Source organism: Trachypithecus francoisi, unplaced genomic scaffold (genome assembly GCF_009764315.1).
Source record: "Trachypithecus francoisi isolate TF-2019V2 unplaced genomic scaffold, Tfra_2.0 Contig01474, whole genome shotgun sequence".
Classification (NCBI taxonomy): domain Eukaryota; kingdom Metazoa; phylum Chordata; class Mammalia; order Primates; family Cercopithecidae; genus Trachypithecus; species Trachypithecus francoisi.
Genome location: NW_022681435.1, coordinates 8,606,590 through 8,624,833, shown reverse-complemented (window position 1 = coordinate 8,624,833; position 18,244 = coordinate 8,606,590).

Here is an 18,244-nt window from a genome sequence, read left to right as displayed (position 1 = left end):
ACAACTCTGTGAGTATACTACAAACCATTGCATTTTATACTTCTTTTTTTTTTTTTTTTTTAATTTTCAGATACAGTCTCATGCTGCCACCCAGGCTGGAGTGCAGGGGCATGATCTCAGCTCATTGCAACCTCTGCCTCCTGGGTTCAAGCGATTCTAGTGCCTCGGCTCCCAAATAGCTGGGATTACAGGTGCATGCCACCACACCCAGCTAATTTTTTGAGGGCATTTTTAGTAAAGATGGGGTTTCGCCATATCGGCCAGGCTGGTCTTGAAGTCCTGGCCTCAAGTGATCCTCCCACGTCAGCCTCCCAATGTGCTGGGATTACAGGCATGAGCCACTGTGCCTGGCCAAATTTTATACTTTAAATGGGTGAATTGTATGGTAGGTACATTATATCTCAATAAAGCCATTCAAAAAAATTACAAAGAATAGGATAACAGAAATAAAAAATTTTAACAGAGGATTCTGATAAAGAGACAATTAGAATAAAAAGACAAAAGATGAAAAACAAAAGAAAGTTAGATGGTCAATTCAGAAGGTTTAACCTTTGACTAGTAGGAACCCCAGAACGGGAGAACAAAGAAAATTAACAGGGAATATTATCAAATAAATTGTGTTAGTCAGAACTTGAGTTTGACTGTATGGAACCCCAAACCCAAATAATAGTGGTTTAGGTATATAATTGGTTTTATTTTTATCACAAAATGGGTGGTTAGCAGATACAAGGTCTCTATGCTGTCAACAGAGAACCAGATTATTTCTATCTTTGAGCTTAGACATCATTAGTTTTGCTCTCATCCTCACACAAAATGGTCTCTGCCCATTCTCTTCCCATCTCATGCACTGCAAATATGTTTCAAGCAGGAAAAAGATGGGAAAATTTGTGTCTACTGTAACTTCAACTTACATCTCATTGGACAGAACTGTGTCACATGACTTCATCTACCAACAAGATGGCTGTGAGGCACATTGCCATCCTGCATAGAGATATACTGTTACTAAGAAAGAAGGAAAGATGTATTCAGCAGACAATTAGAGATCTCAACTACAGAAATAAATAGTTTCCCAAGAACTAGAAGATGGCCCCAGATTTAAAGGGCCCACTGAGCACCTAGAACAAAGAATGAAAAATGATCCACAATAAGTCATAACCTTGTAAAATTTAAGAACACCAGGCCAGTTGCAGTAGCTCACTTCTGTAATACTAGCACTTTGGGAGGCCGAGGCAGGAGGATGGCTTGAGTTAGAGACTAGCCTGGACAACATAGTGACACCCTGTCCCTACAAAAAAAAAAAACACCCCAATTAGCTGCATGTGGTGGTGCATGTCTGTAGTCCCAGCTACTCAGGAGGCTAAGGTGGGAGGATCACTTGAGCCTGGGAGGTCAAAGCTGCAGCGAGCCATGATTGCACAACTGCACTCCAAACCTTGGCGACTGTCTCAAAACAAACAAACACACATAGATTTTTTTTTTTTAATCCTAAAAGCTTTCAGAGAGAACAAGCAGGCCACATACAAGGATCCAGAATCAGTACTCATTCCTCTCAATAGCAACACCAGCCACTATCAGCAGTATAGTAAGTAATCACTTAACGTCTTCCATAGGGTCTCCGAAACTGCGACTTGAAGCAGAACAACATATAACCTAACTAATTTCGCCATAAGCTAATTGATGTAAACAAGAATTAAGCTCCTGTGGCATATTTCTGGCCCCCTAGATATCACCAGACTTCTAAATAAAGACCCCAAACACTTCTAATATTAAACATTGAAATAAATGTGATCTATATATACATTTAAGAAGGATGAATAAAAACAAGCAAGATAATTATTTCCCCACTTGCAGGTGAATCAGTGAGGGACGATGGTTGTGGTGGTGGTGGGTTAAATCAAGGAATACCTATTTGCAAAGTAGAAATTGTCAGGAGCACCTCCTGCCACCACGTAGCTCAGAAACAAGCAAGAACAAATTCCACGGGTTCTCTGAGTACTTTTGTACCACGTTATTTATTTGTTTGTTTGTTTATTTGTTTGGAGACAGTTTCACTTTGTTGCCCAGGCTGGAGTGCAGTGGCACGATAGCGGCTCACTGCAACCCCCACCTCCTGGGTTCAAGCAATTCTCCTGCCTAAGCCTCCCGAGTAGCTGGGACTACAGGCGCCTGTCACAACGCCCAACTAATTTTTTAATTTTAATTTTTATTTATTTATTTATTTTTGAGATAGAGTCTCACTCTGTCGCCCAGGCTCGAGGGCCATGGTGTGATCTCGGCTCACCCCAACCTCTGCCTCTCGGATTTAAGCGATTCTTCTGCCTCAGCCCCCCGAGTAACTGGGATTGCAAGCGTCCGCCGCCACACCTGGCTAATTTTTTTGTATTTTTAGTAGAGACGAGGTTTCATTATGTTGGCGAGGCTGGTCTTGAACTCCTCACCTCAGGTGATCCACCAGCCTTGGCCTCCCAAAGTGCTGGGATTACCGACGTGAGCCACCGTGCCTGACTGCTTATTTGTTTACTGCTGTGCATTTGTATGATTATCACAGACTTTACAAGTTCTCTTTGACAATGATTTGTATCCATCTTGGAAATGATTGGAAATGATTTGTTTGCCCCACCAAATCTCATGTTAAAACTTGATCCCCAGGCTGGTGGTGGTGGAGGAGGGATCTGGGGGGGAGGTGTGGGGGTCATGGGGCGGAACCCTCATGAATGGTGTGGGCTGGTCTCAGGGTAGTGAGTGAGTTCTGGCTCTCATGAGACTGAATTGGTTCTCAGCGGGATGGATTGGTTCTGATGAGAGAGGGTTGATATAAAGTCAGCACACCCCCAGGTATGAATCCCTCTTCACAAGTGCTTGCTTCCTCTTTGACCCTCTCTGCTGTGTTTTGACAGATCACAGAAGCCCTCACCAGAAGCTGCGCAGAGTCCAGCACCATGCATCCTATGCAGCACACGGAACTGTGAGCTAAACAAATCTATTTTCTCTAAAATTACCCAGCCTCAGGGATTCCTTTATAAAAACACAAAGTAGACTAAGACACATTCATTTATTTATCATCTAAGTCACTGATTCCAGTTGAGGATCAAGGGTGGCCGAAGCCACTCCTGGCTGCTTAGCACACACGGCAGGAACCAGCTCTGGACTGGACGCCATCCCATTCCCGTATGTGCGTGCGCGCGCACACCCCCCCCCGCCCCCCACCACACTCATCCTAGGGCCATATAGACACATTGCTTAATCTAATGGGTACATTCTTGCCATGTGGAAGGAATTCGGAGTACCTGGAGAAAACCCACACAGACATGGGGAGAATTCAAAACTCCACACGGACAGTGACCTCAGCCAGGAATCTATTTTTTTCCTTATAAATGTTATAATGTGGCTGGGCATGGTGGCTCACACCTATAACTCCAGCACTTTGGGAGGCTGAGGCAGGCAGATCACCTGAGGTCAGGGGTTTGAGACCAGCCTGGCCAACATGATAAACTCCTTCTTTACCAAAAATACAAAAATTAGCTGGGCACGGTGGCGGGCACCTGTATTCCCAGCTACTCGGGAGTCTGAGGCAGGAGAATTGCTTGAAGCTGGGAAGCGGAGGTTGCAGTGAGCCAAGATTGCACCACTGTACTCCAACCTGGGCAACAGAGCAAGACTCTGGGCAACAGAGCAAAACACAGGCAAGATCCATGCTCTAGCTTGCCTGTGTTTTGCTCTGTTTTAGATCTCAAAAAAACAAAAATAAATAAATAAATGTTATAATGAGATGATGTTGAACAAAACCATGTTCTTTGAGGACCTGCTGTAACTTCAGAACCTGAGGAAAATTTTCATCCTAGAATTCTCCATTAGGTAGTAAATTTCTACACATCAGGAAAGTTGTGGATTAATGTGTAGTTTGGTGAAATTGCTTCTTGACATTTACCATCCACCCTGGGAGCTGTCATCCTATCACTAGCCATGTAAAACCCAGAAGGCACAGACCTGCTGACGAAACATCAGCATCTCTTTCAGAAGTTAGGACTTATTTTAGGAAGTTATTTTAAGTAGTTATTCCCAAAGACAACAATTTGAGTTTTGCAACTGTCATTTACTTCTCATTCCATGAAGTTTGACCTTTTTTGGAGACAGGGTCTCACTGTGTTGCCCAGGCAGAAGTGCAGTGGCATGAAAATGGCTTGCTGTAGACTCGAACTCCTGAACTCAAGCGATCCTCCCACCCCAGCCTCCCAAAGTGTTGGGATTATAGGTGTGAGCCACCAAGCCCGGCCGACTTTTTGTTTATACCAAATAACTGTTCGCCTAAGTTAATTTTGTTTTTTTTTATTTTAAGTTTTCCTGCAGATACAAGAAATCAAGCAATAGCCGTTTTGTATTTTATTTTATTTTTAGAGACAGGGTCTCACTCTGTTGTGCAGGCTGGAGTGCAGTGGTGACACCATAACTCATTGTAACCTTGAACTCCTGTGCTCAAGCAATTCTCCTACCTCAGCCTCCTAAGTAGCTAGGGCTACAGGCATGGGCCACCATGCCAGGCTAATTTTAAAAAAAATTTTGTAGGGAATGGGGTTGGGGAGGGGGTCTTGCTATGTTGCCCAGGCTGGTCTCAAATTCCTGGCTTCAAGTGATCCTTCCATTTAGGCCTCCCAAATTGCTGGGATTACAGGCATGAGCCACTGTGCCCTGCTGATAGCTGTTTGTATTGGCTCCATTAGCAGCAGCAGAACTTAGCAAATGGTTAATGACAGTAGTTTGATAATGTCATCAGATGTTTCAAAAAGAAAAGCAGTTCAGTCCAGTAATGGCCCTTTTTCTTTCATACAGTTAATTCCTGGAATCAATATATGGAGGCTCATTCTGCCAAAGGTAAAATGTCTGACATCATTGCTAACTGTATTGTAAACTCAGCTTTAAAAACTGGCTAAAATTAAAAACTGATTCCAAATTAAAAGGATTTTCTTTTTTTTTTTGCAGGGATAATAGAAGTGCAATTTTTGGAGGAGCACTGCACTACAGGAAAAATAACATGCTTTTAATACTGTTAAGAAACCAAATGGTCTTGGCAATGATTTCTTGGATGTGACAGCAAAAGCACAGGAAACAAAAGTAAAAATAGACAAGTGGGACTACACCAAACAGAAGAGTTTCTGCACAGCAAAGAAAACCATCAGCAGAGTGAAAAGGCAACCTACAAAATGTGAGAAAATATTTGCAAACCATATATCTAATAGGAGTTAATATCCAAAAATATATAAGGAACTCCTACAACTCAATAACAAAAAATTAAATAACCCAATTCAAAAACAAGCAAAGCACTTAAATAGATATTTCTCCAAAGAAGACATACAAATAGCCAACAGGTAGAGAAAAAGATGCCCAACATCACTAATCATCAGGGAAACACAAATCAAAACCATGAAATATCACCTCATGCCTATTAGGATGGCCGTCAACACGGTTTGGATCTGTATCGCCACCCAGATCTCACATTTGTTTGTTTGTTTTTGAGATGGAGTTTCACTCTTGTTGCCCAGGCTGCAGTGCAATGGCGTGATCTTGGCTCCCTGTAACTTCTGCCTCCTAGGTTCAAGCGATTCTCCTGCCTCAGGAGAAAAATACATATATACATACTTATATACATACACACATACATATATACAAAAATTAGCCGGGTGTGGTGGCGGGCGGGCACCTGTAATCCCAGCTACTCAGGAGGCTAAGAATTGCTTGAACCCGGGAGGTGGAGGTTGTTGTGAGCCGAGATTGTGCCACTGCACTCCAGCCTGGGTGACAGAGTGAGACTAAATCTCAAAAAAAAAAAGAAAAAAGAAAAAAAAAAAGAACTCTCCCTTGACTAAGACCTCACTACACATACAACAATGTGTATTTTAGGACTGCATACACACGTTTAAAGGAAACTCATGCAACAATCAGAGTGTCTCAGTCAGGGCTGAAAGCCGAGAGTCACGTGATAGTGTCTTAAAAGCTGGCAGAAACAGAAAGAAGTCCCACGAGGCTGCGTTTATATTTTCCAAGTTAATTAAATTTATTTAATCAGTTGTTTTGGAGCTAGTTTTCCCTTCAGGATTGGTAGCCCATGACAACAGAAAGAAGACAAAGAAGCAGCTCTGCCAGGTGGCAATACGGTTGTGTCTCTATATAATTTATGAATGTTTAAGTTCTCCTGGGACCCCTTTATTTCCTTAGAATATAATTCCTCTCCGTTGTTCCTGAGCAACTCTAGTCATTTACCTTAGAGATACTTTTTTCTGTCTTCTCATTTTCCCCTGGTCCCATGTAGCCAAATTGGCATCTTGTAATAAATGTTTGTGTGTTTACATTTCTTTCACTTTATTTTATGAGTGAATCAAGAGGTTAGCTATGCATCCGTGATGAAATAACCACCAACGGCTACTTCTCAGACAATTTTAGCCACAATTCTATTTTCCCAGTTTCTCAGGTTTTCAACCTTAAAACCATCCTCACACCTCTATGCTCCTGTCAATTCTCCTACTGCACATTTTTGACCCTCTTTTCTGCTTTTATTTCTACTTCTACTGTCCTAGTTCAGGTCCTTGAAACTCCTCCCCCTGTTCTCTGTTTCCTCTCTTTGTCAGTCATCCTGAGTGCATTTGTTCATTCATTCATTCACTTTGTATCAGTTATTGAGTACTCACTGTGTGTGTCAAAGCAGCGATATGAGTGTCTCTTCCCTGTGAACCAGCCACGGCTGGGATGTGTTCTGAATTCCCCGCTAGAGCATGGATCTTGCCTGTGTTTTCTCTGGGACACTCCTTGCATCTTTCTTGAAGTCCTGTCCCAGCTTCAAGGTTTCAGTTCCACAGATTCCCTCATTCACACTCTCGCCTTTCCCTATTCTCCAGTGGGCATGGTGGTCCCCTTTCATGTAAATTACATCATAGTAGTGCATACTCTGCATTACTGGCGTACACGTTGGGTCTGTTTCTTGGCAAAATTGTGAGCCCTGGACTTAACATGGTATTTATCATGTGATAGTTCCTCCAAACATAACTTCTAGGATTCGCTGGTAGTAAAAGGATTTTAAAAGGTACAATAGGCTGGGCATGGTGGCTCATGCCTGTAACCCCAGCACTTTGGGAGGCTGAGGCAGGTGGATCACCTGAGGTCAGGAGTTTGAGACCAGCCTAGCCAACATGGTGAAACACCATCTCTACTAAAATACAAACAATTAGCTGGGCGTGGTGGTGCACGCCTGTAGTCTCAGCTACTCGGGAGGCTGAAGCAGGAGAATTGCTTGAACCTGGGAGGTGGAAGTTGCAGTGAGCTGAGATCCCGTCATTGCACTCCAACCCAGGCAACAGAGCAAGACTCCATCTCAAATAAAAAAAAGGTACAATAGTACCATGTTCACGGGGCGTGGTAGCTCATGCCTGTAATCCCAGCACTTTGGGAGGCCGAGGCGGGTGGATCACGAGGTCAGGAGATCGAGACCATCCTGGCTAACACGATGAAACCCCGTCTCTACTAAAAATACAAAAAATTAGCCAGGTGTGGTGGCAGGCGCCTATAGTCCCAGCTACTCAGGAGGCTGAGGCAGGAGAATGGCATGAACCCAGGAGGCGGAGCTTGCAGTGAGCTGAGATCGGGCCACTGCACTCCAGCCTGGGTGAGAGCAAGACTCTGTCTCAAAAAAAAAAAAAAAAAAAAAAATAGTACCATGTTCAACTCCAAGGTAGCATAAAGGTCACTAGAAATAATATGTCTTGAGAGAAAATAATATGATGGCATATGTTTATTACAGCACTTCGGTGGATGTCATGTGGTGTGCCTATAGTTCCACCTGTTTGGGAGGCTGAGGTAGGAGGATCACTTGAGTCTAGAAGTTATGGCTATAGTGTGCTCTGCCAATTGAGTGTCCACACTAAGTTCAGCATCAATATGGTGACCTCCTGGGGGTGGAGGACCACCAGGTTGTCTTAAGAAGGGTGAATCAACATGGGGCAGAAACAGAGCAGGTCAAAACTCCCATTCTGATCAGTAGTGGGATTGCACCTATGAATAGTCATTGAACTTCAGCCTGGGCAACACAGTGAGACCCTGTCTCTTCCAAAAAAAGAAAGTACTTTGAATGCTGGTAAGTTCTCCCCTTGTCCCCATCCACTAAACAATTAACTATTTCCTTAGCCTGGATAATGTAGTGAGACCCCTTCTCTCTATATATATATAAATTAGCTGGGTGTGGTGGCACACACCTGTGGTCCCAGCTACTCAGGAGGCTGAGGTAGGCAGATTGCTTGATCCGCAGAGGCTGAGGCTGCAGTGAATGGTGATTACTCTACTACACTCCAGCCTGGGCAACAGAGCAAGATCCTGTCTCAAAAAACAAACAAACAAACAAACAAAAAACCCAAACTCAAACCAACAAAAAAACTATGTCCTTCACCTGCTCTAGCTTTGGAGAATCCTCTATGACAAATAGCATTTAAATGGCATTATAGTCAGTTGTGTCACAAAATTGACTCAAACCAAACATTTCTGAAACTGCCACTCTATTGTCTTCTTATTCTCACTCCTCATATTAATTCCACTGCTGCACTTGTTTTTGTTTCTACCAATTACAAAACCTCTATTAAAATAATGTAAAAGTACCTTTTTTTTTTTTTTTTTCCTGAGACGGAGTCACATCCTGTCGCCCAGGCTGCAGTGCAGTAGCATGATCTCAGCTCACTGCAAACTCTGCCTCCTGGGTTCAAGCAATTCTCCTGCCTCAGCCTCCCAAGTAGCTGGGACTACAGGCACGCACCATCACGCCTGGCTAATTTTTGTATTTTTAGTAGAGATGGGGTTTCACCATGTTGACCAGCCTGGTCTTGAACTCCTGATGTCAGGTGATCCGCCCGCCTCAGCCTCCCAAAGTGCTGGGATTACAGGCATGAGCCACCGTGCCCAGCCAAAAGAGACTTTTGAAAGAACCCCCCAGACACCTCTATTGCAGCATCTGAATATATTTGTTCTGATTTTCTTTAGTCCCTTCTAGGCTCTGTTCTTCAGATATTAGTATTTTTTACAGTTTCTTAACCAGAGGGCATGTACAATTTTATATTCTGCTGTTTCCACTTAGTATTATATTATTGACATTCTCCTACATTGTTACGTAATTAAACTTTTCAATTGCAGCATAACATTCTACAGGATATATATGCTATAATTCGCAGAGCTATTCAACTAATATTGAATACGTTATGTATTCCTTTTTCACACCTATCCCTCCTTACAGATTCTGCTGCAATAAACATCTTAAAAAACATAGCTTGACAAAAAAGATTTATTAGGATCAGTCTCCAGGAGTGAGCAAGATTGCTATTTTATTGTTATTATTATTATTACTTTTTAGAGACAAGGTCTCCCTCTGTCTCCCAGGTTGGAGCACACTGGCACAATCACAGCTCACTGCAGCCTCAGCCTCCTGGACTCAAGCAATCCCTCCACTTCAACCTCCTGAGCAGCTGAGACTACAGGCACATGTCACCATGCTCGGCTAATATTTTTTTGTAGAGACAAGGTTTTGTTATGTTGCCCAGGCTGCTCCTGAACTCCTGGGCTCAAGCGATCCTCCTCCCTCGGCCTCCCAAAGTGCTGAGATTACAGGCATGAGCCACTGTGCCAGGCTTGAGTGAGATGATTATGTGAAAGGGGATACACATTTAAATCATTCTTGACACCACAGCTCAACTGCTTTCCTAAGGGCTATTACCAATTTATGTGGTAAATTTGTACAATACGTTGTCAGGATGCCCCATAACAACAGAGGAAATGGTCTATTAAATGCCAGTGTACTCTGATAGAATTTTCTGAGGGCCACACCCAATGTGTAACTCAGGAGTGTTACATTCACATGCACTATGATCTGCCAAAATTGAGGCACCGTTTATGCAAGACCGTGACGACGTGTTTTCTGCTCCTAGGCAGCTTTTAAAGTACTGTATGGTTAATTTTTCCTTGTAGGTTGACTTTTCTGGAGATATGTCCATATCTCCCTTGTAATTGGCCCAACTCTAAAATGCTGAAAAAGGAGGCGTTGGAAGGAAGGGAGGGAATGGATGTTGAGAGTCCACAGAAACGCAAAGCCAGGGATTTTGCAAGCTTCAGCAAGAAACCAGGGAGGCTCAGTATTTGACAAAATATTCATCTTTGGGCTGTGATTGTTCCATCTGTCTCTCTGTTTTTTTTTTTTTTTTGGAGACATGATCTTGCTCTGTTGCCCAGGCTAGAGTATAGTGGCAAGATCTCACTCACTGCAACCTCTGTCTTCCAGGTTCAAGCGAATTTCGTGCCTCTGCCTCCTGAGTGGCTGGGATTACAGGTGCACACTAACATGCCCAGCTAATTTTTGTGCTTTTGTAGAGATGGATTTTCGCCATGTTGGCCAGGCTGGTCTCAAACAAACTCCTGGCCTCAAGTGATCTGCCCGTCTCAGCCACCCAAAGTGCTGGTATCTGCCCGGCCCTGTTCCATCTCTCAAGTACTTTCTTTAAAATTACATTTTGGCTCAAAAAGCAAATGGGTATTTGATTGATGAAGAACAATGTGGATTTTAAAAATCTCTCCAGTAGGGGAAAAGAGCAACCTAGTGGCACCCCTCATTATTCCTCCCCATCAGAACATTTCTCACCCCGTTTTCTACCCCTCGCCCCCAAACTAGGTCTCTTGGAAGAGCAGCTGGTGCACTTTGCTGTCTGTTTTGTGATAAATATTCAGCTCTTTTTCCCTCTTGCTATTTCATGGATATGTGTGAGGGTGAAATCAACAATACTATACGTGAAGACTTTTAAAAGCAAAGAAAAGCACTAGGGTTCAAGGGTACAAATACTTATTAGTATTATCATCAGTAACATTTTCAAAACAAGAAAAAGAAATAATATTGCTAAAAATAAGAAATTGGAAAAAATGCTGACAAGTCAGTTTGAGAATAAAGTTGAACATGATTTTGGAATTCTGGTCATAAATATAAATAAATAAATATACATATATATGTTGGTATCAAATATATTGAATTTCAGGTCTAGATAATTAGGCATTTTTCAATTTCCTAAGAAAATATTCAAAATTTTAGTTGAAAATGGTGAATATTTTCTTTCTAAAACGTTATCTTAAGGTAAATATACAGATAAGACTGTATGAAATTTCAGCTGATGTACATTATTAATAATACACTGTTGGCTGGGCATGGTGGCTCATGCCTGTAATCTCAGCACTTTGGGAGGCCAAGGCAGGTGGATCACTTGAGGTCAGGAGTTTGAGACCAGCTTGGTCAACGTGACAAAACCCCGTCTCTACTAAAAACACAAAAATTAGCCAGCTGTGGGTACAAACTTGTAATCCCAGCTACTTGGGAGGCCAAGGCAGGAGAATTGCATGAACCCAAGGAGGTGTAGGTTGCAGTGGGCTGAGATTGCGCCATTGCACTCCAGCCTGGGCAACAGTGCAAGACTCCGTCTCAAAAATAAACAACTAAACAAATAATACACTGTTAAGACTGACATCAAGGCTATCTCTGGGAATGCATTAGTAGGGGAAACTCTGATATTTATCCAGTAAAGTCATTGAATGCTTACACTGTTCAGCTTGCTGTGGTAGATACTTTAAAGGATTGAACAAGAAAAAAAACTATTCTTTTCATTTATAAGCGTATTTTTTTTCTCATAAGGAAAGATATGATGTTTGGGTAATATGGGATTTAAATTGCTTATTGTTTTATTGAGGGTTGAGGGAGGTCTTATAATGTCTGGAAACTGGAATTGAATCAGCTAATGAATCAAAGGTCCTTATTGTTTTAAATCCCCATTTGCCAATTCTGAGATATTAAAATAGGGAATGCAGGGAACATTATAAACTGCCATTTGATTATTTAATGTGATTTCTGGGGCACCAGGAAAGCTGCTTGGAGCACAAACTCTCTCTCTTCCTTGTTTACTATTCCCTAAAAGCAAATAATATCCCTATTCTCTAATTTAGGTGCATGAGGCCTTTGCTTTTAGACTCTGCTTCTTTGAAAATGGTAGAGTTAACAAGTTAAGCTGATAGTTGTTGATAATCACTTACGCTTGGGATGAGTTGGTTTCGGATTTTGTCTTGAAAAGGATTTTGTTTGGGAAAGAGCTTAAGAGTCAAAATATGGGATGGAGACTACAACAAAGAGTAGAGAGGGAACTCCAGAGAAAACTCTGGCTCCCATCACAATTTGGGCTAGGATCAGCATTGTAGAATACACTACCAACAAATCTGGAAAAGCAGGTAAATCTGTAGTCTGTCTGCAACAACGTGGAATAACATGACATTCTATGAGATGACTACATAAGTAGGGAAGAAAGTGAATTAATCTCCAGGAGAAACATCTAGACACTCTATTTTTATTTTTTGGTACAGAGTTTTGCTCTTATTGCCCATGCTGGAGTGCAATGGCATGATCTCAGCTCACTGCAAACTTCGCCTCCCAGGTTCAAGTGACTCTCCTGCCTCAGCCTCTCGAGTAGCTGGGATTACAGGCATGCACCACCACGCCCAGCTAATTTTTTGTATTTAGTAGAAACGGGGTTTCACCATGTTAGTCTGGTCTCAAACTCCTGACCTCAGGTGATCCACCCACCTCAGCCTCCCAAAGTACTGGGATTACAATTGTGCACTACGGCGCCTGGCCCTCTTTTTTTTTTTTTTTTTTTTTTTAAAGACAGGGTCTCTGTCTCTGTTGCCCAGGTTGGAGTACAGTGGTGCGATCATAGCTCACTGCAGCCTTGAAGTCCTGGGCTCAGGTAATGCTCCTGCTTCAGCCTCCCAAGTAGCTGGGACTATAGGTGCTCGCTACCACATTCTGTTGATTTATTTTTATTTTTTGTAGAGAAGGAGTCTCACTACTGTTGCGCAGGCTGGTCTTGAACTCCTGGTCTCAAGTGATCCTCCTGCCTCTGCCTCCCAGTAGGCCACTCTAGAGAACATTGCACTCAGATGGAACTTGAACCATCTAGAATAAATCAGGCCTGGGAGAGAGGCAGCAGAGAGAGGGCCCTCTGAGAAGAGTATATTGGCAGCCCAGCTGCCAAAACTGCCAAAAGCCCATTTCCCAACTTAACTGAAAATGGAATTTTTCCCTGACCCTTTCATGGGCCTCGTGACAGGGATGCCTCATTTACTCAGCCTGTGGCTTTCAACTCCCTGTAGGAAAAGGAACACACAGGTGAGTGGGTGCAGGAGCTGGAGTTAATGCTTCCAGGCTCTGGCAGGTGCAAAATTCCATGCAGGCCTCACAGCAGCATCTTGCAGAGGGTGTGTACCCGCGACCCTTGAAGCCCCAGAGGGCATGTATTACAGGCAGTGCTTTGAGGTTTGCTGTCCACAGACGGCTTAAGTGTTTAACAGCTCAGTGGACTCCCTGCCTTTTCTGTATCCCAAGCTGTTGTCCAGTGTCCAGGAAAAATCAGGTCACACGAATGAATTGAAGGATAGTAAACATGGGGGATTTTATTGCCAATGGAAGTGATTCTCAGCAGGAAGAGGAGGTGGAAAGGGGATGGAGTGGGAAGGTAATCTTCCCCTGAAGTCTGGCCATTTGTGGCTAGACTCTTCTCTGAAGTTCTGCCATCAAGCCATCCCTCTGAAGTCAAGCTGCTTCTCTTCAACATTCAGCAGTTTCTTCTCTTCTCTCCTCTGCTTTTCTGCCCTCTTCCAGTGGAGCCTGGGGTTTTTATGGGTACACGATGGGGGACGGGCCAGGGGTGGTTTTGGAAGAGGTAACATTGGAGCAGGAAAAAGTTCTAACTTTGGGCCATGGTTCCAGGTTTGAAGGTGGGGCTGTCACCAGGGACCCTACCCTTTTCTGCTTAGAATTTCTCTGCCTCCTGTCTCTATCATTACCATGGCTTGAGTCAGGATTTTTTGACTTTACAATGGGTTTGTTGGGATAGTAAATGCATTTTCAACTCACGATATTTTTGAGTAAGGCTGAGTTTATCTGGATGTAGCCCCGTGGCTAAGTCAGGAAGTATCTGTGTTAAATGGGTGAGGCTGATCGTTGGGAACCCACACTCTGTATCAGATGAGTATGCATTTACTAGACTTGGCCAGTGACTTTCATTCTCCAATTTTTTTTTTTTTTTTTGAGCTGGGGTCTCACTTTTTCACCCAGGTTACAGTGCCATGGCGCCATCTCGGCTCACTTCAAACTTTGCCTCCAAGAACCAGGCAATCCTTCCATCTAAGCCTCCTGAGTAGTTGGGACTACAGGTACCCACCACCACGGCCAGCTAATTTGTTGTATTTTTAGTACAGACTGGGTTTCTCCATGTTGCCCAGGCTGGTCTCGAACTGCAGAGCTCAGGAGATCTACCTGCTTCAGCCTCCCAAAATGGCGGGATTACAGGTGTGAGCCGCCATGCCAGCCCCAAACTTACTTTTCTGTAAAATAATTTGGGACTGAACACACAGATTCTTAATCATCTTGTTTCTTTCAGATGTGGGGACTCAGTAGAATGTACCTATCCAGGCAAGCAGTGGTTTTGCCTGTCCCTGGTGCCTGATTCCTGGTCGCGAGCAGTGGCCCTGCTTTCCCTAAGGGAGGATCTGTTCCAAAACCTTTCATTTGCACAGCCGTCAGTTACAACCTTCTATGAAATTGCTCTTAGGACTTAAGTCTTATAAAACAGCCCAGACTCCCTTAAATTCTTTCTTGAAAGGGCCTGCATTATGTGAGGAAGCGCTAACCCCACCCTTGGGCCTGGTTCCTGTTGGGGAGTTTAGAAAGAAAGGTGAACAGTGAGCTTTCCCAGCCTATTATTCAGCTCTGAAAGGTAATCAAAGGGAATACCTTTCCTTCTATTATCCTGTTGTTGAGTTTTATGGAGGACTGCCTCTGAATACAGATGTGTTCAAAGAAGCCAAGAACCTAATATAAACAAGAATTTCCCAACAGTGCTTGTTCAGATGATCTTATTCAGACGGCTTAGCACTGCCAGGTTCCTGAAGGTCAAGGAGCCATCACCACTGGGGCCTCCAGAGGACTGAATTCACCTCCACAACTGAACATCTCTTGCCTGCCAGATGCCCAAATAGGCCATGGGGGCAGGGCACTTGCTTTACATTTCATATAAATGGGATCATGCGGTACACACTCTTTTTCATCTGGCTTTTTTTTGCTCAAGCTCATGTTTGTGAGAATTCATCATGTTGTTGCATGACTTCAATTGCTGTATAGCTTTCCATTACAGAAATATACCACTATTTATTTCTTCTGCTCACATGACATGTGGGCAATTTCCAGCTTGGAGCATCTATTGGTTTCCTAGTGTTGTTGTAACAAAGGAGCATACATGTAGTGACTTAAAATAACACACATTTGTTACCTTATAGTTCTAGAGGTCAAAATGGGTCTGCAGGACTATTTTACTTCTGGAGACTTCAGAAGGGAATCCAATTCCTTGCTTTTTAAAGCTTCTAGAGGCCACATATATTCCTTGGTTCATGGTCCCTTTTTTCATCTTCAAAGCCAATAACACAGCATTGATAGATGCAAGAGGAAAATAAGAGGGAAGGTCCCCAGAGAATCTCCCACTGGCCTGTGCACTGGGATGATTGGGCGGAGCCTTGGGAACTTTGCGCCATTTGCAGCGGGGAGGAGCCTGACCTCTCCTGTTCCTGTGTGGTAACCTGGGATTCACCATGTGAGGTGGGGGTATGTTAACAGGAACCCCTCTCGCTTTGCTGAGTTTTTTCGTTTTCACCCAATAAATTTCACTCCTTACCCTTCTATGTGTCCGCGAGCCTAATCTTTCTTGGTCCTGTGACAAGGACCCAGTTTTTTCTACAACATGTTTTTCTCCTCTCTCAACTCTGCTTCCATCCTTATTTCTTCTAACATTGACCCTCTTGTATCCCTCTTAAAAGCATCCTTGTGGGCCGGGCGCGGTGGCTCAAGCCTGTAATCCCAGCACTTTGGGAGGCCGAGACGGGCGGATCACGAGGTCAGGAGATCGAGACCATCCTGGCTAACATAGTGAAACCCCGTCTCTACTAAAAATACAAAAAAAAAAAAAAAAACTAGCCGGGCGAGGTGGCGGGCGCCTGTAGTCCCAGCTACTCGGGAGGCTGAGGCAGGAGAATGGCGTAAACCCGGGAGGCGGAGCTTGCAGTGAGCTGAGATCCGGCCACTGCACTCCAGTCCGGGCGACAGAGCGAGACTCCGCCTCAAAAAAAAAAAAAAAAAAAAGCATCCTTGTGATTACATTGGGCCCACCTGAATTATCCAGAATAATCTTCCCACCTTAACTTTTTCACACCTGCAAAGTCCCTTTGCCACGTAAGGTAACATGTTTACAATTTCCAAGGATTAGGCTGTGGATATCTTTGGGAGGCCAGTATTCAGCCTGCTACAGAGCCTTATGAATAAATTTGCTCTTGACATTCATCTACATGTCTAGGATGTACACATTCTGCATTTCCTTTGGGTGTACACCTAAGAATGGAACTGCTGAGTTAGGGTATGCATATGTTCAGCTTGTAGATTACTGCAAAAACAGTTTTCCAAAGTGGTGCGAAGTTACATTCCTACCACAGCATATGAGTTCCAGTTGATCTGCATCATCTTCAACACTTAGTATTGACATTTAACCATTGTGATTATATAGAAGTATCTCATTGTGGTTTAAACTTGCATATCTTTGATGACTATTGAAGTTGAATAGGTTTTCATATATTTATTGGCCATTTGGATGCCTTCTATTGTGAAGTACCTGGGTTTTGTTGTTGTTGTTGTTGTTGTTGTTGTTTTGTCTTTTGCCCGTTTTCCTAATGGGTTGTCTTTTCCTTATTGATTTGTAGGAGTTCTTTATTTATTCTGGGTCCAAGCCCTTTGTCATTTATTTGTGCTATAAATACCTTCTCCCACTTTGTGGTCTGTCATTTTACTCCTTTAATGGTATCCTTCAATGCAAAAATGTTTCTAATTTTAATGCAGTCCAATGTCTACAAAGAAATCTCAAGAAAAAATTTAAAATATTTTGAACTGAATGAAAATGAAAACACAGTTTATCAAAATTTATGGAGTGAAGCCAAAGCAGTGCTTGGAGGGAAATTTATGCTGTTAAACACTTAGGTTAGAAAAGAAAGGTCTCAAGTTGCTAATGTAGGCTCCCAGCTTAGAAACTAGAAAAATAAGAGTAAATAAATCCTAAAGCAAGCAAAAGGATAAAATAATTATAAAGAACAAAAATCAATGAAATTGGAAACAGAATACAATTGAGAAAATCAATAAGATCAAAAGTTGGCTCTTTGAAAAGATCAATAAAATTGAACACCTTGACATCAAGATTTTCCTGGTTCATAAAACATGTTGAGAAGTATTCCCTCTCTATTTATTCTTTAAAAGAGTTTTTTAAAATGTTGGTAGAATTTAAATAACCAGGTGTGGCGGCAGGCACCTGTAATTCCAGCTACTCCAGAGGCTGAGGTAGGCGAATCACTTGAATCTGGGAGGCAAGGGTTGCAGTGAGCCAAGACCACACCACTGCACTCCAGCCTGGGTGACAGAGTGAGACTCTGTTTAAAAAAAAAAAAAAAATGTTGGTAGAATTTACCAGTAAAGCCATCTCGTTTTGTATTTTTTTGGTCATACCGTTTTTAATTCATTGCTTTAATAGCTTTATTATAGTTTTTTCGTTCTTTTGTTAGTTTTTGCATTTCTTATCTTTAAATTTGTTCATTTCATTATAATTTTCAAATTTATGGGCATAAAGTTTCCCGTGATATCTTATTTTTTTTTAATGTAGGTTTGATTGTGATGTCCTTCTTTTTAATTCTTGTATCATTTTTGTCTTCTTTATGTTAGTTGGTCTTTGATTGATCTTCGAAGTGCCAACTTTTGGTACTGTTGATTTATTGATTATAGATTTATTTTCTATTTTACTAATTTCTGCTTTTTTCTTTCTTTTTAGAATTAGATTGGACTTTCTGATTATTTTCTAAATTATTTAGATAAAGTCTTTTTTAAATTTTTTATTTTTTAAATTTCAATAGGTTTTTGGGGAACACATGGTCTTTGGTGACATGAATAAGTTCTTTAGTGGTGATTTCTGAGATTTTGGTGCACTCCTCATTCAAGCAGTGAACACTGTGCCCTATGGATAGTCTTTCATCCCTCACCCCCCTACACCCTTTCCCCCGCGTCCCCAAAATCCAATGTATTACTCTTATGCCTTTGCGTCCTCACAGCTTA